Source organism: Peromyscus maniculatus, chromosome 19 (genome assembly GCF_049852395.1).
Source record: "Peromyscus maniculatus bairdii isolate BWxNUB_F1_BW_parent chromosome 19, HU_Pman_BW_mat_3.1, whole genome shotgun sequence".
In the NCBI taxonomy this organism is placed as follows: domain Eukaryota; kingdom Metazoa; phylum Chordata; class Mammalia; order Rodentia; family Cricetidae; genus Peromyscus; species Peromyscus maniculatus.
Window position 1 is genome coordinate 27635140 of NC_134870.1, and position 26984 is coordinate 27662123.

The following is a 26984-nucleotide window of genomic DNA, read 5'->3' on the forward strand; positions in this document are numbered from 1 at the left end:
GGTTCCCTGCAAATACAGTGTATTGGACTGAAGAGAAGCTCCTGTTTTACTTAGTTTCCAATCCTGAGTTTAACTAGATATGCCCCGTTTGTGTAGGAAGCACAGTTCTCTTGTTCTGAGCTAGCTCACTGTACTGGCCCTATAGGAAACACAGTACAGTGCAACAGTGCCTGTTTCTTAAAAGCATAGTGTTTTTCTTGTAAGGCCAACTGGGGTTCAATACAACTTCCTAAACGGAGTTGATTCACATTCAGTTTCAAGTTCTAGCATTAAGTGTTAATTCAGGGTAAGAACACAACTATTGTGCTATTCTGGCCATAAACAGTGCAAATAGCACTCGCGTCTGTTCCCAGCAAATACAGTGTATTGGACTGAAGAGAAGCTCCTGTTTTACTTAGTTTCCAATACTGAGTTGAACTAGATATGCCCTGTTTGTGTAGGAAGCACAGTTCTCTTGTTCTGAGCTAGCTCACTGTACTGGCCCTATAGGAAACACAGTACAGTGCAACAGTGCCTGTTTCTCAAAAGCAGAGTGTTTTTCATGTAAGGCCAACTGGGGTTCAATACAACTTCCTAAACGGAGTTGCTTCACATTCAGTTTCAAGTTCTAGCATTAAGTGTTAATTCAGGGTAAGAACACCACTATTGTGCTATTCTGGCTATAAACAGTGCAAATAGCACTCGCGTCTGTTCCCAGCCAATACAGTGTATTGGAACGAAGAGAAGCTCCTGTTTTACTTAGTTTCCAATACTGAGTTGAACTAGATATGCCCCGTTTGTGTAGGAAGCACAGTACTCTTGTTCTGAGCTAGCTCACTGTACTGGCCCTATAGGAAACACAGTAGAGTGCAAGAGTGCCTGTTTCTCAAAAGTAGAGTGTTGTTTTTGTAAGGCCGACTGGGGTTCAATACAGCTTCCTTAAGTAGTTGATTCACATTGAGTTTCAAGTTCTAGCATTAAGTGTTAATTCAAGGTAAGAACACCACTATTGTGCTATTCTGGCCATAAACAGTGCAAATAGCACTCGCGTCTGTTCCCAGCAAATACAGTGTATTGGAATGAAGAGAAGCTCCTGTTTTACTTAGTTTCCAATACTGAGTTGAACTAGATATGCCACGTTTGTGTAGGAAGCACAGTTCTCTTGTTCTGAGCTAGCTCACTGTACTGGCACTATAGGAAACAGAGTACAGTGCAACAGTGCCTGTTTCTCAAAAGCAGAGTGTTTTTCATGTAAGGCTGACTGGGGTTCAATACAACTTCCTAAACGGTGTTGCTTCACATTGAGTTTCAAGTTCTAGCATTAAGTGTTAATTCAGGGTAAGAACACCACTATTGTGCTATTCTGGCCATAAACAGTGCAAATAGCACTCGCGTCTGTTCCCAGCAAATACAGTGTATTGGAGTGAAGAGAAGCTCCTGTTTTACTTAGTTTCCAATACTGAGTTGAACTAGATATGCCCCGTTTGTGTAGGAAGCACAGTTCTCTTGTTCTGAGCTAGCTCACTGTACTGGCCCTATAGGAAACACAGTAGAGTGCAAGAGTGCCTGTTTCTCAAAAGCAGAGTGTTGTTTTTGTAAGGCCGACTGGGGTTCAATACAGCTTCCTTAAGTAGTTGATTCACATTGAGTTTCAAGTTCTAGCATTAAGTGTTAATTCAAGGTAAGAACACCACTATTGTGCTATTCTGGCCATAAACAGTGCAAATAGCACTCGCGTCTGTTCCCAGCAAATACAGTGTATTGGAATGAAGAGAAGCTCCTGTTTTACTTAGTTTCCAATACTGAGTTGAACTAGATATGCCCCGTTTGTGTAGGAAGCACAGTTCTCTTGTTCTGAGCTCGCTCACTGTACTGGCCCTATAGGAAACACAGTAGAGTGCAAGAGTGCCTGTTTCTCAAAAGCAGAGTGTTTTTCTTGTATGGCCGACTGGGGTTCAATACAACTTCCTAAACGGAGTTGATTCACATTGAGTTTCATGTTCTAGCATTAAGTGTTAATTCAGGGTAAGAACACCACTATTGTGCTATTCTGGCCATAAACAGTGCAAATAGCACTCGCTTGGGTTCCCTGCAAATACAGTGTATTCGACTGAAGAGAAGCTCCTGTTTTACTTAGTTTCCAATACTGAGTTGAACTAGATATGCCCCGTTTGTGTAGGAAGCACAGTTCTCTTGTTCTGAGCTAGCTCACTGTACTGGCCCTATAGGAAACACAGTACAGTGCAACAGTGCCTGTTTCTCAAAAGCAGAGTGTTTTTCTTGTAAGGCCAACTGGGGTTCAATACAACTTCCTAAACGGAGTTGATTCACATTGAGTTTCAAGTTCTGGCATTAAGTGTTAATTCAGGGTAAGAACACAACTATTGTGCTATTCTGGCCATAAACAGTGCAAATAGCACTCGAGTCTGTTCCCAGCAAATACAGTGTATTGGACTGAAGAGAAGCTCCTGTTTTACTTAGTTTCCAATACTGAGTTGAACTAGATATGCCCCGTTTGTGTAGGAAGCACAGTTCTCTTCTTCTGAGCTAGCTCACTGTACTGGCCCTATAGGAAACACAGTACAGTGCAACAGTGCCTGTTTCTCAAAAGCAGAGTGTTTTCCATGTAAGGCCGACTGGGGTTCAATACAACTTCCTAAACGGAGTTGATTCACATTCAGTTTCAAGTTCTAGCATTAAGTGTTAATTCAGGGTAAGAACACCACTATTGTGCTATACTGGCCATAAACAGTGCAAATAGCACTCGCGTCTGTTCCCAGCAAATACAGTGTATTGGACTGAAGAGAAGCTCCTGTTTTACTTAGTTTCCAATACTGAGTTGAACTAGATATGCCCCGTTTGTGTAGGAAGCACAGTTCTCTTGTTCTGAGCTAGCTCACTGTACTGGCCCTATAGGAAACACATTAGAGTGCAAGAGTGCCTGTTTCTCAAAAGCAGAGTGTTGTTTTTGTAAGGCCGACTGGGGTTCAATACAGCTTCCTTAAGTAGTTGATTCACATTGAGTTTCAAGTTCTAGCATTAAGTGTTAATTCAGGGTAAGAACACCACTATTGTGCTATTCTGGCCATAAACAGTGCAAATAGCACTCGCGTCTGTTCCCAGCAAATACAGTGTATTGTACTGAAGAGAAGCTCCTGTTTTACATAGTTTCCAATACTGAGTTGAACTAGATATGCCCCGTTTGTGTAGGAAGCAGAGTTCTCTTGTTCTGAGCTAGCTCACTGTACTGGCCCTATAGGAAACACAGTAGAGTGCAAGAGTGCCTTTTTCTCAAAAGTAGAGTGTTCTTCTTGTAAGGCCGAGTGGGGTTCAATACAACTTCCTAAACGGAGTTGATTCACATTCAGTTTCAAGTTCTAGCATTAAGTGTTAATTCAGGGTAAGAACACAACTATTGTGCTATTCTGGCCATAAACAGTGCAAATAGCACTCGCGTCTGTTCCCAGCAAATACAGTGTATTGGACTGAAGAGAAGCTCCTGTTTTACTTAGTTTCCAATACTGAGTTGAACTAGATATGCCCCGTTTGTGTAGGAAGCACAGTTCTCTTGTTCTGAGCTAGCTCACTGTACTGGCCCTATAGGAAACACAGTAGAGTGCAAGAGTGCCTGTTTCTCAAAAGCAGAGTGTTCTTCTTGTAAGGCCAACTGGGGTTCAATACAACTTCCTAAATGGAGTTGATTCACATTGAGTTTCAAGTTCTAGCATTAAGTGTTAATTCAGGGTAAGAACACAACTATTGTGCTATTCTGGCCATAAACAGTGCAAATAGCACTCGCGTCTGTTCCCAGCAAATACAGTGTATTGGACTGAAGAGAAGCTCCTGTTTTACTTAGTTTCCAATACTGAGTTGAACTAGATATGCCCCGTTTGTGTAGGAAGCACAGTACTCTTGTTCTGAGCTAGCTCACAGTACTGGCCATATAGGAAACACAGTAGAGCGCAAGAGTGCCTGTTTCTCAAAAGCAGAGTGTTTTTCTTGTAAGGCCGACTGGGGTTCAGTACAACTTCCTAAACGGAGTTGATTCACATTCAGTTTCAAGTCCTAGCATTAAGTTTTAATTCAGGAAAAGAACACCACTATTGTGCTATTCTGGCCATAAACAGTGCAAATAACACTCGCGTCTGTTCCCAGCAAATACAGTGTATTCGACTGAAGAGAAGCTCCTGTTTTACTTAGTTTCCAATACTGAGTTGAACTAGATATGCCCCGTTTGTGTAGGAAGCACAGTTCTCTTGTTCTGAGCTAGCTCACTGTACTGGCCCTATAGGAAACACAGTAGAATGCAAGAGTGCATGTTTCTCAAAAGCAGAGTGTTCTTCTTGTAAGGCCGACTGGGGTTCAATACAACTTCCTAAACGGCGTTGATTCACATTCAGTTTCAAGTTCTAGCATTAAGTGTTAATTCAGGGTAAGAACACAACTATTGTGCTATTCTGGCCATAAACAATGCAAATAGCACTCGCGTCTGTTCCCAGCAAATACAGTGTATTGGACTGAAGAGAAGCTCCTGTTTTACTTAGTTTCCAATACTGAGTTGAACTAGATATGCCCCGTTTGTGTAGGAAGCACAGTTCTCTTGTTCTGAGCTAGCTCACTGTACTGGCCCTATAGGAAACACAGTAGAGTGCAAGAGTGCCTGTTTCTCAAAAGCAGAGTGTTTTTCTTGTAAGGCCGACTGGGGTTCAATACAACTTCCTAAACGGAGTTGATTCACATTGAGTTTCATGTTCTGGCATTAAGTGTTAATTCAGGGTAAGAACACCACTATTGTGCTATTCTGGCCATAAACAGTGCAAATAGCACTCGCTTGGGTTCCCTGCAAATACAGTGTATTCGACTGAAGAGAAGCTCCTGTTTTACTTAGTTTCCAATACTGAGTTGAACTAGATATGCCCCGTTTGTGTAGGAAGCACAGTTCTCTTGTTCTGAGCTAGCTCACTGTACTGGCCCTATAGGAAACACAGTACAGTGCAACAGTGCCTGTTTCTCAAAAGCATAGTGTTTTTCTTGTAAGGCCAACTGGGGTTCAATACAACTTCCTAAACGGAGTTGATTCACATTGAGTTTCAAGTTCTAGCATTAAGTGTTAATTCAGGGTAAGAACACAACTATTGTGCTATTCTGGCCATAAACAGTGCAAATAGCACTCGCGTCTGTTCCCAGCAAATACAGTGTATTGGACTGAAGAGAAGCTCCTGTTTTACTTAGTTTCCAATACTGAGTTGAACTAGATATGCCCCGTTTGTGTAGGAAGCACAGTTCTCTTGTTCTGAGCTAGCTCACTGTACTGGCCCTATAGGAAACACAGTACAGTGCAACAGTGCCTGTTCTCAAAAGCAGAGTGTTTTTCATGTAAGGCCGACTGGGGTTCAATACAACTTCCTAAACGGTGTTGCTTCACATTCAGTTTCAAGTTCTAGCATTAAGTGTTAATTCAGGGTAAGAACACCACTATTGTGCTATTCTGGCCATAAACAGTGCAAATAGCACTCGCGTCTGTTCCCAGCAAATACAGTGTATTGGACTGAAGAGAAGCTCCTGTTTTACTTAGTTTCCAATACTGAGTTGAACTAGATATGTCCCGTTTGTGTAGGAAGCACAGTTCTCTTGTTCTGAGCTAGCTCACTGTACTGGCCTTATAGGAAACACAGTAGAGTGCAAGAGTGCCTGTTTCTCAAAAGCAGAGTGTTGTTTTTGTAAGGCCGACTGGGGTTCAATACAGCTTCCTTAAGTAGTTGATTCACATTGAGTTTCAAGTTCTAGCATTAAGTGTTAATTCAAGGTAAGAACACCACTATTGTGCTATTCTGGCCATAAACAGTGCAAATAGCACTCGCGTCTGTTCCCAGCAAATACAGTGTATTGGACTGAAGAGAAGCTCCTGTTTTACTTAGTTTCCAATACTGAGTTGAACTAGATATGCCCCGTTTGTGTAGGAAGCACAGTACTCTTGTTCTGAGCTAGCTCACTGTACTGGCCCTATAGGAAACACAGTAGAGCGCAAGCGTGCCTGTTTCTCAAAATCAGAGTGTTTTTCTTGTAAGGCCGACTGTGGTTCAGTACAACTTCCTAAACGGAGTTGATTCACATACAGTTTCAAGTTCTAACATTAAGTTTTAATTCAGGGTAAGAACACCACTATTGTGCTATTCTGGCCATAAACAGTGCAAATAGCACTCGCTTGGGTTCCCAGCAAATACAGTGTATTCGACTGAAGAGAAGCTCCTGTTTTACTTAGTTTCCAATACTGAGTTGAACTAGATATGCCCCGTTTGTGTAGGAAGCACAGTTCTCTTGTTCTGAGCTAGCTCACTGTACTGGCCCTGTAGGAAACACAGTAGAGTGCAAGAGTGCCTGTTTCTCAAAAGCAGAGTGTTTTTCTTGTAAGGCCAACTGGGGTTCAATCCAACTTCCTAAACGGAGTTGATTCACATTCAGTTTCAAGTTCTAGCATTAAGTGTTAATTCAGGGTAAGAACACCACTATTGTGCTATTCTGGCCATAAACAGTGCAAATAGCACTCGCGTCTGTTCCCAGCAAATACAGTGTATTGGACTGAAGAGAAGCTCCTGTTTTACTTAGTTTCCAATACTGAGTTGAACTAGATATGCCCCGTTTGTGTAGGAAGCACAGTTCTCTTGTTCTGAGCTAGCTCACTGTACTGGCCCTATAGGAAACACAGTAGAGTGCAAGAGTGCCTGTTTCTCAAAAGCAGAGTGTTCTTCTTGTAAGGCCAACTGGGGTTCAATACAACTTCCTAAACGGAGTTGATTCACATTGAGTTTCAAGTTCTAGCATTAAGTGTTAATTCAGGGTAAGAACACCACTATTGTGCTATTCTGGCCATAAACAGTGCAAATAGCACTCGCGTCTGTTCCCAGCAAATACAGTGTATTGGACTGAAGAGAAGCTCCTGTTTTACTTAGTTTCCAATACTGAGTTGAACTAGATATGCCCCGTTTGTGTAGGAAGCACAGTTCTCTTGTTCTGAGCTAGCTCACTGTACTGGCCCTATAGGAAACACAGTAGAGTGCAAGAGTGCCTGTTTCTCAAAAGCAGAGTGTTTTTCTTGTAAGGCCGACTGGGGTTCAATACAACTTCCTAAACGGAGTTGATTCACATTGAATTTCATGTTCTAGTATTAAGTGTTAATTCAGGGTAAGAACACCACTATTGTGCTATTCTGGCCATAAACAGTGCAAATAGCACTCGTTTGGGTTCCCTGCAAATACAGTGTATTGGACTGAAGAGAAGCTCCTGTTTTACTTAGTTTCCAATACTGAGTTGAACTAGATATGCCCCGTTTGTGTAGGAAGCACAGTTCTCTTGTTCTGAGCTAGCTCACTGTACTGGCCCTATAGGAAACACAGTAGAGTGCAAGAGTGCCTGTTTCTCAAAAGCAGAGTGTTTTTCTTGTAAGGCCGACTGGGGTTCAATACAACTTCCTAAACGGAGTTGATTCACATTGAGTTTCATGTTCTGGCATTAAGTGTTAATTCAGGGTAAGAACACCACTATTGTGCTATTCTGGCCATAAACAGTGCAAATAGCACTCGCTTGGGTTCCCTGCAAATACAGTGTATTCGACTGAAGAGAAGCTCCTGTTTTACTTAGTTTCCAATACTGAGTTGAACTAGATATGCCCCGTTTGTGTAGGAAGCACAGTTCTCTTGTTCTGAGCTAGCTCACTGTACTGGCCCTATAGGAAACACAGTACAGTGCAACAGTGCCTGTTTCTCAAAAGCATAGTGTTTTTCTTGTAAGGCCAACTGGGGTTCAATACAACTTCCTAAACGGAGTTGATTCACATTGAGTTTCAAGTTCTAGCATTAAGTGTTAATTCAGGGTAAGAACACAACTATTGTGCTATTCTGGCCATAAACAGTGCAAATAGCACTCGCGTCTGTTCCCAGCAAATACAGTGTATTGGACTGAAGAGAAGCTCCTGTTTTACTTAGTTTCCAATACTGAGTTGAACTAGATATGCCCCGTTTGTGTAGGAAGCACAGTTCTCTTGTTCTGAGCTAGCTCACTGTACTGGCCCTATAGGAAACACAGTACAGTGCAACAGTGCCTGTTCTCAAAAGCAGAGTGTTTTTCATGTAAGGCCGACTGGGGTTCAATACAACTTCCTAAACGGTGTTGCTTCACATTCAGTTTCAAGTTCTAGCATTAAGTGTTAATTCAGGGTAAGAACACCACTATTGTGCTATTCTGGCCATAAACAGTGCAAATAGCACTCGCGTCTGTTCCCAGCAAATACAGTGTATTGGACTGAAGAGAAGCTCCTGTTTTACTTAGTTTCCAATACTGAGTTGAACTAGATATGTCCCGTTTGTGTAGGAAGCACAGTTCTCTTGTTCTGAGCTAGCTCACTGTACTGGCCTTATAGGAAACACAGTAGAGTGCAAGAGTGCCTGTTTCTCAAAAGCAGAGTGTTGTTTTTGTAAGGCCGACTGGGGTTCAATACAGCTTCCTTAAGTAGTTGATTCACATTGAGTTTCAAGTTCTAGCATTAAGTGTTAATTCAAGGTAAGAACACCACTATTGTGCTATTCTGGCCATAAACAGTGCAAATAGCACTCGCGTCTGTTCCCAGCAAATACAGTGTATTGGACTGAAGAGAAGCTCCTGTTTTACTTAGTTTCCAATACTGAGTTGAACTAGATATGCCCCGTTTGTGTAGGAAGCACAGTACTCTTGTTCTGAGCTAGCTCACTGTACTGGCCCTATAGGAAACACAGTAGAGTGCAAGAGTGCCTGTTTCTCAAAATCAGAGTGTTTTTCTTGTAAGGCCGACTGTGGTTCAGTACAACTTCCTAAACGGAGTTGATTCACATACAGTTTCAAGTTCTAACATTAAGTTTTAATTCAGGGTAAGAACACCACTATTGTGCTATTCTGGCCATAAACAGTGCAAATAGCACTCGCTTGGGTTCCCAGCAAATACAGTGTATTCGACTGAAGAGAAGCTCCTGTTTTACTTAGTTTCCAATACTGAGTTGAACTAGATATGCCCCGTTTGTGTAGGAAGCACAGTTCTCTTGTTCTGAGCTAGCTCACTGTACTGGCCCTGTAGGAAACACAGTAGAGTGCAAGAGTGCCTGTTTCTCAAAAGCAGAGTGTTTTTCTTGTAAGGCCAACTGGGGTTCAATCCAACTTCCTAAACGGAGTTGATTCACATTCAGTTTCAAGTTCTAGCATTAAGTGTTAATTCAGGGTAAGAACACCACTATTGTGCTATTCTGGCCATAAACAGTGCAAATAGCACTCGCGTCTGTTCCCAGCAAATACAGTGTATTGGACTGAAGAGAAGCTCCTGTTTTACTTAGTTTCCAATACTGAGTTGAACTAGATATGCCCCGTTTGTGTAGGAAGCACAGTTCTCTTGTTCTGAGCTAGCTCACTGTACTGGCCCTATAGGAAACACAGTAGAGTGCAAGAGTGCCTGTTTCTCAAAAGCAGAGTGTTCTTCTTGTAAGGCCAACTGGGGTTCAATACAACTTCCTAAACGGAGTTGATTCACATTGAGTTTCAAGTTCTAGCATTAAGTGTTAATTCAGGGTAAGAACACCACTATTGTGCTATTCTGGCCATAAACAGTGCAAATAGCACTCGCGTCTGTTCCCAGCAAATACAGTGTATTGGACTGAAGAGAAGCTCCTGTTTTACTTAGTTTCCAATACTGAGTTGAACTAGATATGCCCCGTTTGTGTAGGAAGCACAGTTCTCTTGTTCTGAGCTAGCTCACTGTACTGGCACTATAGGAAACACAGTAGAGTGCAAGAGTGCCTGTTTCTCAAAAGCAGAGTGTTTTTCTTGTAAGGCCGACTGGGGTTCAATACAACTTCCTAAACGGAGTTGATTCACATTGAATTTCATGTTCTAGCATTAAGTGTTAATTCAGGGTAAGAACACCACTATTGTGCTATTCTGGCCATAAACAGTGCAAATAGCACTCGTTTGGGTTCCCTGCAAATACAGTGTATTGGACTGAAGAGAAGCTCCTGTTTTACTTAGTTTCCAATACTGAGTTGAACTAGATATGCCCCGTTTGTGTAGGAAGCACAGTTCTCTTGTTCTGAGCTAGCTCACTGTACTGGCCCTATAGGAAACACAGTACAGTGCAACAGTGCCTGTTTCTCAAAAGCATAGTGTTTTTCTTGTAAGGCCAACTGGGGTTCAATACAACTTCCTAAACGGAGTTGATTCACATTCAGTTTCAAGTTCTAGCATTAAGTGTTAATTCAGGGTAAGAACACAACTATTGTGCTATTCTGGCCATAAACAGTGCAAATAGCACTCGCGTCTGTTCCCAGCAAATACAGTGTATTGGACTGAAGAGAAGCTCCTGTTTTACTTAGTTTCCAATACTGAGTTGAACTAGATATGCCCCGTTTGTGTAGGAAGCACAGTTCTCTTGTTCTGAGCTAGCTCACTGTACTGGCCCTATAGGAAACACAGTACAGTGCAACAGTGCCTGTTTCTCAAAAGCAGAGTGTTGTTTTTGTAAGGCCGACTGGGGTTCAATACAGCTTCCTTAAGTAGTTGATTCACATTGAGTTTCAAGTTCTAGCATTAAGTGTTAATTCAAGGTAAGAACACCACTATTGTGCTATTCTGGCCATAAACAGTGCAAATAGCACTCGCGTCTGTTCCCAGCAAATACAGTGTATTGGAATGAAGAGAAGCTCCTGTTTTACTTAGTTTCCAATACTGAGTTGAACTAGATATGCCCCGTTTGTGTAGGAAGCACAGTTCTCTTGTTCTGAGCTAGCTCACTATACTGGCCCTATAGGAAACACAGTACAGTGCAACAGTGCCTGTTTCTCAAAAGCAGAGTGTTCTTCTTGTAAGGCCGAGTGGGGTTCAATACAACTTCCTAAACGGAGTTGATTCACATTCAGTTTCAAGTTCTAGCATTAAGTGTTAATTCAGGGTAAGAACACCACTATTGTGCTATTCTGGCCATAAACAGTGCAAATAGCACTCGCGTCTGTTCCCAGCAAATACAGTGTATTGGACTGAAGAGAAGATCCTGTTTTACTTACTTTCCAATACTGAGTTGAACTAGATATGCCCCGTTTGTGTAGGAAGCACAGTTCTCTTGTTCTGAGCTAGCTCACTGTACTGGCCCTATAGGAAACACAGTAGAGTGCAAGAGTGCCTGTTTCTCAAAAGCAGAGTGTTCTTCTTGTAAGGCCAACTGGGGTTCAATACAACTTCCTAAACGGAGTTGATTCACATTGAGTTTCAAGTTCTAGCATCAAGTGTTAATTCAGGGTAAGAACACCACTATTGTGCTATTCTGGCCATAAACAGTGCAAATAGCACTCGCGTCTGTTCCCAGCAAATACAGTGTATTGGACTGAAGAGAAGCTCCTGTTTTACTTAGTTTCCAATACTGAGTTGAACTAGATATGCCCCGTTTGTGTAGGAAGCACAGTTCTCTTGTTCTGAGCTAGCTCACTGTACTGGCCCTATAGGAAACACAGTAGAGCGCAAGAGTGCCTGTTTCTCAAAAGCAGAGTGTTTTTCTTGTAAGGCCGACTGGGGTTCAGTACAACTTCCTAAACGGAGTTGATTCACATTCAGTTTCAAGTTCTAGCATTAAGTGTTAATTCAGGGTAAGAACACCACTATTGTGCTATTCTGGCCATAAACAGTGCAAATAGTACTCGCGTCTGTTCCCAGCAAATACAGTGTATTGGACTGAAGAGAAGCTCCTGTTTTACTTAGTTTCCAATACTGAGTTGAACTAGATATGCCCCGTTTGTGTAGGAAGCACAGTTCTCTTGTTCTGAGCTAGCTCACTGTACTGGCCCTATAGGAAACACAGTAGAGTGCAAGAGTGCCTGTTTCTCAAAAGCAGAGTGTTTTTCTTGTAAGGCCGACTGGGGTTCAATACAACTTCCTAAACGGAGTTGATTCACATTGAATTTCATGTTCTAGCATTAAGTGTTAATTCAGGGTAAGAACACCACTATTGTGCTATTCTGGCCATAAACAGTGCAAATAGCACTCGTTTGGGTTCCCTGCAAATACAGTGTATTGGACTGAAGAGAAGCTCCTGTTTTACTTAGTTTCCAATACTGAGTTGAACTAGATATGCCCCGTTTGTGTAGGAAGCACAGTTCTCTTGTTCTGAGCTAGCTCACTGTACTGGCCCTATAGGAAACACAGTACAGTGCAACAGTGCCTGTTTCTCAAAAGCATAGTGTTTTTCTTGTAAGGCCAACTGGGGTTCAATACAACTTCCTAAACGGAGTTGATTCACATTCAGTTTCAAGTTCTAGCATTAAGTGTTAATTCAGGGTAAGAACACAACTATTGTGCTATTCTGGCCATAAACAGTGCAAATAGCACTCGCGTCTGTTCCCAGCAAATACAGTGTATTGGACTGAAGAGAAGCTCCTGTTTTACTTAGTTTCCAATACTGAGTTGAACTAGATATGCCCCGTTTGTGTAGGAAGCACAGTTCTCTTGTTCTGAGCTAGCTCACTGTACTGGCCCTATAGGAAACACAGTACAGTGCAACAGTGCCTGTTTCTCAAAAGCAGAGTGTTGTTTTTGTAAGGCCGACTGGGGTTCAATACAGCTTCCTTAAGTAGTTGATTCACATTGAGTTTCAAGTTCTAGCATTAAGTGTTAATTCAAGGTAAGAACACCACTATTGTGCTATTCTGGCCATAAACAGTGCAAATAGCACTCGCGTCTGTTCCCAGCAAATACAGTGTATTGGAATGAAGAGAAGCTCCTGTTTTACTTAGTTTCCAATACTGAGTTGAACTAGATATGCCCCGTTTGTGTAGGAAGCACAGTTCTCTTGTTCTGAGCTAGCTCACTATACTGGCCCTATAGGAAACACAGTACAGTGCAACAGTGCCTGTTTCTCAAAAGCAGAGTGTTCTTCTTGTAAGGCCGAGTGGGGTTCAATACAACTTCCTAAACGGAGTTGATTCACATTCAGTTTCAAGTTCTAGCATTAAGTGTTAATTCAGGGTAAGAACACCACTATTGTGCTATTCTGGCCATAAACAGTGCAAATAGCACTCGCGTCTGTTCCCAGCAAATACAGTGTATTGGACTGAAGAGAAGATCCTGTTTTACTTACTTTCCAATACTGAGTTGAACTAGATATGCCCCGTTTGTGTAGGAAGCACAGTTCTCTTGTTCTGAGCTAGCTCACTGTACTGGCCCTATAGGAAACACAGTAGAGTGCAAGAGTGCCTGTTTCTCAAAAGCAGAGTGTTCTTCTTGTAAGGCCAAGTGGGGTTCAATACAACTTCCTAAACGGAGTTGATTCACATTGAGTTTCAAGTTCTAGCATCAAGTGTTAATTCAGGGTAAGAACACCACTATTGTGCTATTCTGGCCATAAACAGTGCAAATAGCACTCGCGTCTGTTCCCAGCAAACACAGTGTATTGGACTGAAGAGAAGCTCCTGTTTTACTTAGTTTCCAATACTGAGTTGAACTAGATATGCCCCGTTTGTGTAGGAAGCACAGTTCTCTTGTTCTGAGCTAGCTCACTGTACTGGCCCTATAGGAAACACAGTAGAGCGCAAGAGTGCCTGTTTCTCAAAAGCAGAGTGTTTTTCTTGTAAGGCCGACTGGGGTTCAGTACAACTTCCTAAACGGAGTTGATTCACATTCAGTTTCAAGTTCTAGCATTAAGTGTTAATTCAGGGTAAGAACACCACTATTGTGCTATTCTGGCCATAAACAGTGCAAATAGTACTCGCGTCTGTTCCCAGCAAATACAGTGTATTGGACTGAAGAGAAGCTCCTGTTTTACTTAGTTTCCAATACTGAGTTGAACTAGATATGCCCCGTTTGTGTAGGAAGCACAGTTCTCTTGTTCTGAGCTAGCTCACTGTACTGGCCCTATAGGAAACACAGTAGAGTGCAAGAGTGCCTGTTTCTCAAAAGCAGAGTGTTTTTCTTGTAAGGCCGACTGGGGTTCAATCCAACTTCCTAAACGGAGTTGATTCACATTGAGTTTCAAGTTCTAGCATTAAGTGTTAATTCAGGGTAAGAACAGCACTATTGTGCTATTCTGGCCATAAACAGTGCAAATAGCACTCGCGTCTGTTCCCAGCAAATACAGTGTATTGGACTGAAGAGAAGCTCCTGTTTTACTTAGTTTCCAATACTGAGTTGAACTAGATATGCCCCGTTTGTGTAGGAAGCACAGTTCTCTTGTTCTGAGCTAGCTCACTGTACTGGCCCTATAGGAAACACAGTAGAGTGCAAGAGTGCCTGTTTCTCAAAAGCAGAGTGTTCTTCTTGTAAGGCCGAGTGGGGTTCAATACAACTTCCTAAACGGAGTTGATTCACATTCAGTTTCAAGTTCTAGCATTAAGTGTTAATTCAGGGTAAGAACACCACTATTGTGCTATTCTGGCCATAAACAGTGCAAATAGCACTCGCGTCTGTTCCCAGCAAATACAGTGTATTGGACTGAAGAGAAGATCCTGTTTTACTTACTTTCCAATACTGAGTTGAACTAGATATGCCCCGTTTGTGTAGGAAGCACAGTTCTCTTGTTCTGAGCTAGCTCACTGTACTGGCCCTATAGGAAACACAGTAGAGTGCAAGAGTGCCTGTTTCTCAAAAGCAGAGTGTTCTTCTTGTAAGGCCAAGTGGGGTTCAATACAACTTCCTAAACGGAGTTGATTCACATTGAGTTTCAAGTTCTAGCATCAAGTGTTAATTCAGGGTAAGAACACCACTATTGTGCTATTCTGGCCATAAACAGTGCAAATAGCACTCGCGTCTGTTCCCAGCAAACACAGTGTATTGGACTGAAGAGAAGCTCCTGTTTTACTTAGTTTCCAATACTGAGTTGAACTAGATATGCCCCGTTTGTGTAGGAAGCACAGTTCTCTTGTTCTGAGCTAGCTCACTGTACTGGCCCTATAGGAAACACAGTAGAGCGCAAGAGTGCCTGTTTCTCAAAAGCAGAGTGTTTTTCTTGTAAGGCCGACTGGGGTTCAGTACAACTTCCTAAACGGAGTTGATTCACATTCAGTTTCAAGTTCTAGCATTAAGTGTTAATTCAGGGTAAGAACACCACTATTGTGCTATTCTGGCCATAAACAGTGCAAATAGTACTCGCGTCTGTTCCCAGCAAATACAGTGTATTGGACTGAAGAGAAGCTCCTGTTTTACTTAGTTTCCAATACTGAGTTGAACTAGATATGCCCCGTTTGTGTAGGAAGCACAGTTCTCTTGTTCTGAGCTAGCTCACTGTACTGGCCCTATAGGAAACACAGTAGAGTGCAAGAGTGCCTGTTTCTCAAAAGCAGAGTGTTTTTCTTGTAAGGCCGACTGGGGTTCAATCCAACTTCCTAAACGGAGTTGATTCACATTGAGTTTCAAGTTCTAGCATTAAGTGTTAATTCAGGGTAAGAACAGCACTATTGTGCTATTCTGGCCATAAACAGTGCAAATAGCACTCGCGTCTGTTCCCAGCAAATACAGTGTATTGGACTGAAGAGAAGCTCCTGTTTTACTTAGTTTCCAATACTGAGTTGAACTAGATATGCCCCGTTTGTGTAGGAAGCACAGTTCTCTTGTTCTGAGCTAGCTCACTGTACTGGCCCTATAGGAAACACAGTAGAGTGCAAGAGTGCCTGTTTCTCAAAAGCAGAGTGTTCTTCTTGTAAGGCCAACTGGGGTTCAATACAACTTCCTAAACGGAGTTGATTCACATTGAGTTTCAAGTTCTAGCATTAAGTGTTAATTCAGGGTAAGAACACCACTATTGTGCTATTCTGGCCATAAACAGTGCAAATAGCACTCGCGTCTGTTCCCAGCAAATACAGTGTATTGGACTGAAGAGAAGCTCCTGTTTTACTTAGTTTCCAATACTGAGTTGAACTAGATATGCCCCGTTTGTGTAGGAAGCACAGTACTCTTGTTCTGAGCTAGCTCACTGTACTGGCCATATAGGAAACACAGTAGAGCGCAAGAGTGCTTGTTTCTCAAAAGCACAGTGTTTTTCTTGTAAGGCCGACTGGGGTTCAGTACAACTTCCTAAACGGAGTTGATTCACATTCAGTTTCAAGTTCTAGCATTAAGTTTTAATTCAGGGTAAGAACACCACTATTGTGCTATTCTGGCCATAAACAGTGCAAATAACACTCGCGTCTGTTCCCAGCAAATACAGTGTATTCGACTGAAGAGAAGCTCCTGTTTTACTTAGTTTCCAATACTGAGTTGAACTAGATATGCCCCGTTTGTGTAGGAAGCACAGTTCTCTTGTTCTGACCTAGCTCACTGTACTGGCCCTATAGGAAACACAGTAGAGTGCAAGAGTGCCTGTTTCTCAAAAGCAGAGTGTTCTTCTTGTAAGGCCGACTGGGGTTCAATCCAACTTCCTAAACGGAGTTGATTCACATTGAGTTTCAAGTTCTAGCATTAAGTGTAAATTCAGGGTAAGAACACCACTATTGTGCTATTCTGGCCATAAGCAGTGCAAATAGCACTCGCTTGGGTTCCCAGCAAATACAGTGCATTCGACTGAAGAGAAGCTCCTGTTTTACTTAGTTTCCAATACTGAGTTGAACTAGATATGCCCCGTTTGTGTAGGAAGCACAGTTCTCTTGTTCTGAGCTAGCTCACTGTACTGGCCCTATAGGAAACACGGTACAGTGCAACAGTGCCTGTTTCTCAAAAGCAGAGTGTTTTTCTTGTAAGGCCAACTGGGGTTCAATACAACTTCCTAAACGGAGTTGATTCACATTGAGTTTCAAGTTCTAGCATTAAGTGTTAATTCAGGGTAAGAACACCACTATTGTGCTATTCTGGCCATAAACAGTGCAAATAGCACTCGCGTCTATTCCCAGCAAATACAGTGTATTGGACTGAAGAGAAGCTCCTGTTTTACTTAGTTTCCAATAATGAGTTGAACTAGATATGCCCCGTTTGTGTAGGAAGCACAGTTTTCTTGTTCTGACCTAGCTCACTGTACTGGCCCTATAGGAAACACAGTACAGTGCAACAGTGCCTGTTTTCAAAAGCAGAGTGTTTTTCTTGTAAGGCCGACTGGGGTTCAGTACAACTTCCTAAACGGAGTTGATTCACATTCAGTTTCAAGTTCTAGCATTAAGTTTTAATTCAGGGTAAGAACACCACTATTGTGCTATTCTGGCCATAAACAGTGCAAATAACACTCGCGTCTGTTCCCAGCAAATACAGTGTATTCGACTGAAGAGAAGCTCCTGTTTTACTTAGTTTCCAATACTGAGTTGAACTAGATATGCCCCGTTTGTGTAGGAAGCACAGTTCTCTTGTTCTGAGCTAGCTCACTGTACTGGCCCTATAGGAAACACAGTAGAGTGCAAGAGTGCCTGTTTCTCAAAAGCAGAGTGTTCTTCTTGTAAGGCCGACTGGGGTTCAATCCAACTTCCTAAACGGAGTTGATTCACATTGAGTTTCAAGTTCTAGCATTAAGTGTTAATTCAGGGTAAGAACACCACTATTGTGCTATTCTGGCCATAAGCAGTGCAAATAGCACTCGCTTGGGTTCCCAGCAAATACAGTGTATTCGACTGAAGAGAAGCTCCTGTTTTACTTAGTTTCCAATACTGAGTTGAACTAGATATGCCCCGTTTGTGTAGGAAGCACAGTTCTCTTGTTCTGAGCTAGCTCACTGTACTGGCCCTATAGGAAACACAGTAGAGTGCAAGAGTGCCTGTTTCTCAAAAGCAGAGTGTTCTTCTTGTAAGGCCGACTGGGGTTCAATCCAACTTCCTAAACGGAGTTGATTCACATTGAGTTTCAAGTTCTAGCATTAAGTGTTAATTCAGGGTAAGAACACCACTATTGTGCTATTCTGGCCATAAGCAGTGCAAATAGCACTCGCTTGGGTTCCCAGCAAATACAGTGTATTCGACTGAAGAGAAGCTCCTGTTTTACTTAGTTTCCAATACTGAGTTGAACTAGATATGCCCCGTTTGTGTAGGAAGCACAGTTCTCTTGTTCTGAGCTAGCTCACTGTACTGGCCCTATAGGAAACACGGTACAGTGCAACAGTGCCTGTTTCTCAAAAGCAGAGTGTTTTTCTTGTAAGGCCAACTGGGGTTCAATACAACTTCCTAAACGGAGTTGATTCACATTCAGTTTCAAGTTCTAGCATTAAGTGTTAATTCAGGGTAAGAACACCACTATTGTGCTATTCTGGCCATAAACAGTGCAAATAGCACTCGCGTCTGTTCCCAGCAAATACAGTGTATTGGACTGAAGAGAAGCTCCAGTTTTACTTAGTTTCCAATAATGAGTTGAACTAGATATGCCCCGTTTGTGTAGGAAGCACAGTTCTCTTGTTCTGAGCTAGCTCACTGTACTGGCCCTATAGGAAACACAGTAGAGTGCAAGAGTGCCTGTTTCTCAAAAGCAGAGTGTTCTTCTTGTAAGGCCGACTGGGGTTCAATCCAACTTCCTAAACGGAGTTGATTCACATTGAGTTTCAAGTTCTAGCATTAAGTGTTAATTCAGGGTAAGAACACCACTATTGTGCTATTCTGGCCATAAGCAGTGCAAATAGCACTCGCTTGGGTTCCCAGCAAATACAGTGTATTCGACTGAAGAGAAGCTCCTGTTTTACTTAGTTTCCAATACTGAGTTGAACTAGATATGCCCCGTTTGTGTAGGAAGCACAGTTCTCTTGTTCTGAGCTAGCTCACTGTACTGGCCCTATAGGAAACACGGTACAGTGCAACAGTGCCTGTTTCTCAAAAGCAGAGTGTTTTTCTTGTAAGGCCAACTGGGGTTCAATACAACTTCCTAAACGGAGTTGATTCACATTCAGTTTCAAGTTCTAGCATTAAGTGTTAATTCAGGGTAAGAACACCACTATTGTGCTATTCTGGCCATAAACAGTGCAAATAGCACTCGCGTCTGTTCCCAGCAAATACAGTGTATTGGACTGAAGAGAAGCTCCAGTTTTACTTAGTTTCCAATAATGAGTTGAACTAGATATGCCCCGTTTGTGTAGGAAGCACAGTTCTCTTGTTCTGACCTAGCTCACTGTACTGGCCCTATAGGAAACACAGTACAGTGCAACAGTGCCTGTTTCTCAAAAGCAGAGTGTTTTTCTTGTAAGGCCGACTGGGGTTCAATACAACTTCCTAAACGGAGTTGATTAACATTGAGTTTCAAGTTCTAGCATTAAGTGTTAATTCAGGGTAAGAACACCACTATTGTGCTATTCTGGCCATAAACAGTGCAAATAGCACTCGCGTCTGTTCCCAGCAAATACAGTGTATTCGACTGAAGAGAAGCTCCTGTTTTACTTAGTTTCCAATACTGAGTTGAACTAGATATGCCCCGTTTGTGTAGGAAGCACAGTACTCTTGTTCTGAGCTAGCTCACTGTACTGGCTCTATAGGAAACACAGTAGAGTGCAAGAGTGCCTGTTTCTCCAAAGCAGAGTGTTTTTCTTGTAAGGCCGACTGGGCTTCAATACAACTTCCTAAACGGAGTTGATTCACATTCAGTTTCAAGTTCTAGCATTAAGTGTTAATTCAGGGTAAGAACACCACTATTGTGCTATTCTGGCCATAAACAGTGCAAATAGCACTCGCGTCTGTTCCCAGCAAATACAGTGTATTGGACTGAAGAGAAGCTCCTGTTTTACTTAGTTTCCAATACTGAGTTGAACTAGATATGCCCCGTTTGTGTAGGAAGCACAGTTCTCTTGTTCTGAGCTAGGTCACTGTACTGGCCCTATAGGAAACACAGTAGAGTGCAAGAGTGCCTGTTTCTCAAAAGGAGAGTGTTGTTTTTGTAAGGTCGACTGGGGTTCAATACAGCTTCCTTAAGTAGTTGATTCACATTGAGTTTCAAGTTCTAGCATTAAGTGTTAATTCAGGGTAAGAACACCACTATTGTGCTATTCTGGCCATAAACAGTGCAAATAGCACTCGCGTCTGTTCCCAGCAAATACAGTGTATTGTACTGAAGAGAAGCTCCTGTTTTACATAGTTTCCAATACTGAGTTGAACTAGATATGCCCCGTTTGTGTAGGAAGCACAGTTCTCTTGTTCTGAGCTAGCTCACTGTACTGGCCCTATAGGAAACACAGTAGAGTGCAAGAGTGCCTGTTTCTCAAAAGCAGAGTGTTCTTCTTGTAAGGCCGAGTGGGGTTCAATACAACTTCCTAAACGGAGTTGATTCACATTCAGTTTCAAGTTCTAGCATTAAGTGTTAATTCAGGGTAAGAACACCACTATTGTGCTATTCTGGCCATAAACAGTGCAAATAGCACTCGCGTCTGTTCCCAGCAAATACAGTGTATTGGACTGAAGAGAAGCTCCTGTTTTACTTAGTTTCCAATACTGAGTTGAACTAGATATGCCCCGTTTGTGTAGGAAGCACAGTTCTCTTGTTCTGAGCTAGCTCACTGTACTGGCCCTATAGGAAACACAATAGAGTGCAAGAGTGCCTGTTTCTCAAAAGCAGAGTGTTTTTCTTGTAAGGCCGACTGGGGTTCAGTACAACTTCCTAAACGGAGTTGATTCACATTCAGTTTCAAGTTCTAGCATTAAGTTTTAATTCAGGGTAAGAACACCACTATTGTGCTATTCTGGCCATAAACAGTGCAAATAACACTCGCGTCTGTTCCCAGCAAATACAGTGTATTCGACTGAAGAGAAGCTCCTGTTTTACTTAGTTTCCAATACTGAGTTGACCTAGATATGCCCCGTTTGTGTAGGAAGCACAGTTCTCTTGTTCTGAGCTAGCTCACTGTACTGGCCCTATAGGAAACACAGTAGAATGCAAGAGTGCATGTTTCTCAAAAGCAGAGTGTTCTTCTTGTAAGGCCGACTGGGGTTCAATACAACTTCCTAAACGGAGTTGATTCACATTGAGTTTCAAGTTCTAGCATTAAGTGTTAATTCAGGGTAAGAACACAACTATTGTGCTATTCTGGCCATAAACAATGCAAATAGCACTCGCGTCTGTTCCCAGCAAATACAGTGTATTGGACTGAAGAGAAGCTCCTGTTTTACTTAGTTTCCAATACTGAGTTGAACTAGATATGCCCCGTTTGTGTAGGAAGCACAGTTCTCTTGTTCTGAGCTAGCTCACTGTACTGGCCCTATAGGAAACACGGTACAGTGCAACAGTGCCTGTTTCTCAAAATCAGAGTGTTTTTCTTGTAAGGCCAACTGGGGTTCAATACAACTTCCTAAACGGAGTTGATTCACATTGAGTTTCAAGTTCTAGCATTAAGTGTTAATTCAGGGTAAGAACACCACTATTGTGCTATTCTGGCCATAAACAGTGCAAATAGCACTCGCGTCTGTTCCCAGCAAATACAGTGTATTGGACTGAAGAGAAGCTCCTGTTTTACTTAGTTTCCAATACTGAGTTGAACTAGATATGCCCCGTTTGTGTAGGAAGCACAGTTCTCTTGTTCTGACCTAGCTCACTGTACTGGCCCTATAGGAAACACAGTACAGTGCAACAGTGCCTGTTTCTCAAAAGCAGAGTGTTTTTCTTGTAAGGCAGACTGGGGTTCAATACAACTTCCTAAACGGAGTTGATTAACATTGAGTTTCAAGTTCTAGCATTAAGTGTTAATTCAGGGTAAGAACACCACTATTGTGCTATTCTGGCCATAAACAGTGCAAATAGCACTCGCGTCTGTTCCCAGCAAATACAGTGTATTGGACTGAAGAGAAGCTCCTATTTTACTTAGTTTCCAATACTGAGTTGAACTAGATATGCCCCGTTTGTGTAGGAAGCACAGTTCTCTTGTTCTGAGCTAGCTCACTGTACTGGCTCTATAGGAAACACAATAGAGTGCAAGAGTGCCTGTTTCTCAAAAGCAGAGTGTTTTTCTTGTAAGGCCGACTGGGGTTCAATACAACTTCCTAAACGGAGTTGATTCACATTCAGTTTCAAGTTCTAGCATTAAGTGTTAATTCAGGGTAAGAACACCACTATTGTGCTATTCTGGCCATAAACAGTGCAAATAGCACTCGCGTCTGTTCCCAGCAAATAAAGTGTATTGGACTGAAGAGAAGCTCCTGTTTTACTTAGTTTCCAATACTGAGTTGAACTAGATATGCCCCGTTTGTGTAGGAAGCACAGTTCTCTTGTTCTGAGCTAGCTCACTGTACTGGCCCTATAGGAAACACAGTAGAGTGCAAGAGTGCCTGTTTCTCAAAAGCAGAGTGTTCTTCTTGTAAGGCCGACTGCGGTTCAATACAACTTCCTAAACGGAGTTGATTCACATTCAGTTTCAAGTTCTAGCATTAAGTGTTAATTCAGGGTAAGAACACCACTATTGTGCTATTCTGGCCATAAACAGTGCAAATAGCACTCGCGTCTGTTCCCAGCAAATACAGTGTATTGGACTGAAGAGAAGCTCCTGTTTTACTTAGTTTCCAATACTGAGTTGAACTAGATATGCCCCGTTTGTGTAGGAAGCACAGTTCTCTTGTTCTGAGCTAGCTCACTGTACTGGCCCTATAGGAAACACAGTAGAGTGCAAGAGTGCCTGTTTCTCAAAAGCAGAGTGTTCTTCTTGTAAGGCCAACTGGGGTTCAATACAACTTCCTAAACGGAGTTGATTCACATTGAGTTTCAAGTTCTAGCATTAAGTGTTAATTCAGGGTAAGAACACCACTATTGTGCTATTCTGGCCATAAACAGTGCAAATAGCACTCGCGTCTGTTCCCAGCAAATACAGTGTATTGGACTGAAGAGAAGCTCCTGTTTTACTTAGTTTCCAATACTGAGTTGAACTAGATATGCCCCGTTTGTGTAGGAAGCACAGTACTCTTGTTCTGAGCTAGCTCACTGTACTGGCCATATAGGAAACACAGTAGAGCGCAAGAGTGCCTGTTTTTCAAAAGCAGAGTGTTTTTCTTGTAAGGCCGACTGGGGTTCAGTACAACTTCCTAAACGGAGTTGATTCACATTCAATTTCAAGTTCTAGCATTAAGTTTTAATTCAGGGTAAGAACACCACTATTGTGCTATTCTGGCCATAAACAGTGCAAATAACACTCGCGTCTGTTCCCAGCAAATACAGTGTATTCGACTGAAGAGAAGCTCCTGTTTTACTTAGTTTCCAATACTGAGTTGAACTAGATATGCCCCGTTTGTGTGGGAAGCACAGTTCTCTTGTTCTGAGCTAGCTCACTGTACTGGCCCTATAGGAAACACAGTAGAATGCAAGAGTGCATGTTTCTCAAAAGCAGAGTGTTCTTCTTGTAAGGCCGACTGGGGTTCAATACAACTTCCTAAACGGAGTTGATTCACATTGAGTTTCAAGTTCTAGCATTAAGTGTTAATTCAGGCTAAGAACACAACTATTGTGCTATTCTGGCCATAAACAATGCAAATAGCACTCGCGTCTGTTCCCAGCAAATACAGTGTATTGGACTGAAGAGAAGCTCCTGTTTTACTTAGTTTCCAATAATGAGTTGAACTAGTTATGCCCCGTTTGTGTAGGAAGCACAGTTCTCTTGTTCTGAGCTAGCTCACTGTACTGGCCCTATAGGAAACACAGTAGAGTGCAAGAGTGCCTGTTTCTCAAAAGCAGAGTGTTTTTCTTGTAAGGCGGACTGGGGTTCAATCCAACTTCCTAAACGGAGTTGATTCACATTGAGTTTCATGTTCTAGCATTAAGTGTTAATTCAGGGTAAGAACACCACTATTGTGCTATTCTGGCCATAAACAGTGCAAATAGCACTCACTTGGGTTCCCTGCAAATACAGTGTATTGGACTGAAGAGAAGCTCCTGTTTTACTTAGTTTCCAATACTGAGTTGAACTAGATATGCCCCGTTTGTGTAGGAAGCACAGTTCTCTTGTTCTGAGCTAGCTCACTGTACTGGCCATATAGGAAACACAGTACAGTGCAACAGTGCCTGTTTCTCAAAAGCAGAGTGTTTTTCTTGTAAGGCCAACTGGGGTTCAATCCAACTTCCTAAACGGAGTTGATTCACATTGAGTTTCAAGTTCTAGCATTAAGTGTTAATTCAGGGTAAGAACACAACTATTGTGCTATTCTGGCCATAAACAGTGCAAATAGCACTCGCGTCTGTTCCCAGCAAATACAGTGTATTGGACTGAAGAGAAGCTCCTGTTTTACTTAGTTTCCAATACTGAGTTGAACTAGATATGCCCCGTTTGTGTAGGAAGCACAGTTCTCTTGTTCTGAGCTAGCTCACTGTACTGGCCCTATAGGAAACACAGTACAGTGCAACAGTGCCTGTTTCTCAAAAGCAGAGTGTTTTTCATGTAAGGCCGACTGGGGTTCAATACAACTTCCTAAACGGTGTTGCTTCACATTGAGTTTCAAGTTCTAGCATTAAGTGTTAATTCAGGGTAAGAACACCACTATTGTGCTATTCTGGCCATAAACAGTGCAAATAGCACTCGCGTCTGTTCCCAGCAAATACAGTGTATTGGACTGAAGAGAAGCTCCTGTTTTACTTAGTTTCCAATACTGAGTTGAACTAGATATGCCCCGTTTGTGTAGGAAGCACAGTTCTCTTGTTCTGAGCTAGCTCACTGTACTGGCCCTATAGGAAACACAGTACAGTGCAACAGTGCCTGTTTCTCAAAAGCAGAGTGTTGTTTTTGTAAGGCCGACTGGGGTTCAATACAGCTTCCTTAAGTAGTTGATTCACATTGAGTTTCAAGTTCTAGCATTAAGTGTTAATTCAAGGTAAGAACACCACTATTGTGCTATTCTGGCCATAAACAGTGCAAATAGCACTCGCGTCTGTTCCCAGCAAATACAGTGTATTGGAATGAAGAGAAGCTCCTGTTTTACTTAGTTTCCAATACTGAGTTGAACTAGATATGCCCCGTTTGTGTAGGAAGCACAGTTCTCTTGTTCTGAGCTAGCTCACTGTACTGGCCCTATAGGAAACACAGTAGAGTGCAAGAGTGCCTGTTTCTCAAAAGCAGAGTGTTCTTCTTGTAAGGCCGAGTGGGGTTCAATACAACTTCCTAAACGGAGTTGATTCACATTGAGTTTCAAGTTCTAGCATTAAGTGTTAATTCAGGGTAAGAACACCACTATTGTGCTATTCTGGCCATAAACAGTGCAAATAGCACTCGCGTCTGTTCCCAGCAAATACAGTGTATTGGACTGAAGAGAAGCTCCTGTTTTACTTAGTTTCCAATACTGAGTTGAACTAGATATGCCCCGTTTGTGTAGGAAGCACAGTTCTCTTGTTCTGAGCTAGCTCACTGTACCGGCCCTATAAGAAACACAGTAGAGCGCAAGAGTGCCTGTTTCTCAAAAGCAGAGTGTTTTTCTTCTAAGGCCGACTGGGGTTCAATACAACTTCCTAAACGGAGTTGATTCACATTCAGTTTCAAGTTCTAGCATTAAGTTTTAATTCAGGGTAAGAACACCACTATTGTGCTATTCTGGCCATAAACAGTGCAAATAGCACTCGCTTGGGTTCCCAGCAAATACAGTGTATTCGACTGAAGAGAAGCTCCTGTTTTACTTAGTTTCCAATACTGAGTTGAAATAGATATGCCCCGTTTGTGTAGGAAGCACAGTTCTCTTGTTCTGAGCTAGCTCACTGTACTGGCCCTATAGGAAACACAGTACAGTGCAACAGTGCCTGTTTCTCAAAAGCAGAGTGTTTTTCTTGTAAGGCCGACTGGGGTTCAATCCAACTTCCTAAACGGAGTTGATTCACATTGAGTTTCAAGTTCTAGCATTAAGTGTTAATTCAGGGTAAGAACACCACTCTTGTGCTATTCTGGCCATAAACAGTGCAAATAGCACTCGCGTCTGTTCCCAGCAAATACAGTGTATTGGACTGAAGAGAAGCTCCTGTTTTACTTAGTTTCCAATACTGAGTTGAAATAGATATGCCCCGTTTGTGTAGGAAGCCCAGTTCTCTTGTTCTGAGCTAGCTCACTGTACTGGCCCTATAGGAAACACAGTAGAGTGCAAGAGTGCCTGTTTCTCAAAAGCAGAGTGTTGTTTTTGTAAGGCCGACTGGGGTTCAATACAGCTTCCTTAAGTAGTTGATTCACATTGAGTTTCAAGTTCTAGCATTAAGTGTTAATTCAGGGTAAGAACACCACTATTGTGCTATTCTGGCCATAAACAGTGCAAATAGCACTCGCGTCTGTTCCCAGCGAATACAGTGTATTGTACTGAAGAGAAGCTCCTGTTTTACATAGTTTCCAATACTGAGTTGAACTAGATATGCCCCGTTTGTGTAGGAAGCACAGTTCTCTTGTTCTGAGCTAGCTCACTGTACTGGCCATATAGAAAACACAGTAGAGCGCAAGAGGGCCTGTTTCTCAAAAGCAGAGTGTTTTTCCTGTAAGGCCGACTGGGGTTCAGTACAACTTCCTAAACGGAGTTGATTCACATTCAGTTTCAAGTTCTAGCATTAAGTTTTAATTCAGGGTAAGAACACCACTATTGTGCTATTCTGGCCATAAACAGTGCAAATAACACTCGCGTCTGTTCCCAGCAAATACAGTGTATTGGACTGAAGAGAAGCTCCTGTTTTACTTAGTTTCCAATACTGAGTTGAACTAGATATGCCCCGTTTGTGTAGGAAGCACAGTTCTCTTGTTCTGAGCTAGCTCACTGTACTGGCCCTATAGGAAACACAGTAGAATGCAAGAGTGCATGTTTCTCAAAAGCAGAGTGTTCTTCTTGTAAGGCAGACTGAAGTTCAATACAACTTCCTAAACGGAGTTGATTCACATTGAGTTTCAAGTTCTAGCATTAAGTGTTAATTCAGGGTAAGAACACAACTATTGTGCTATTCTGGCCATAAACAATGCAAATAGCACTCGCGTCTGTTCCCAGCAAATACAGTGTATTGGACTGAAGAGAAGCTCCTGTTTTACATAGTTTCCAATACTGAGTTGAACTAGATATGCCCCGTTTGTGTAGGAAGCACAGTTCTCTTGTTCTGAGCTAGCTCACTGTACTGGCCCTATAGGAAACACAGTAGAGTGCAAG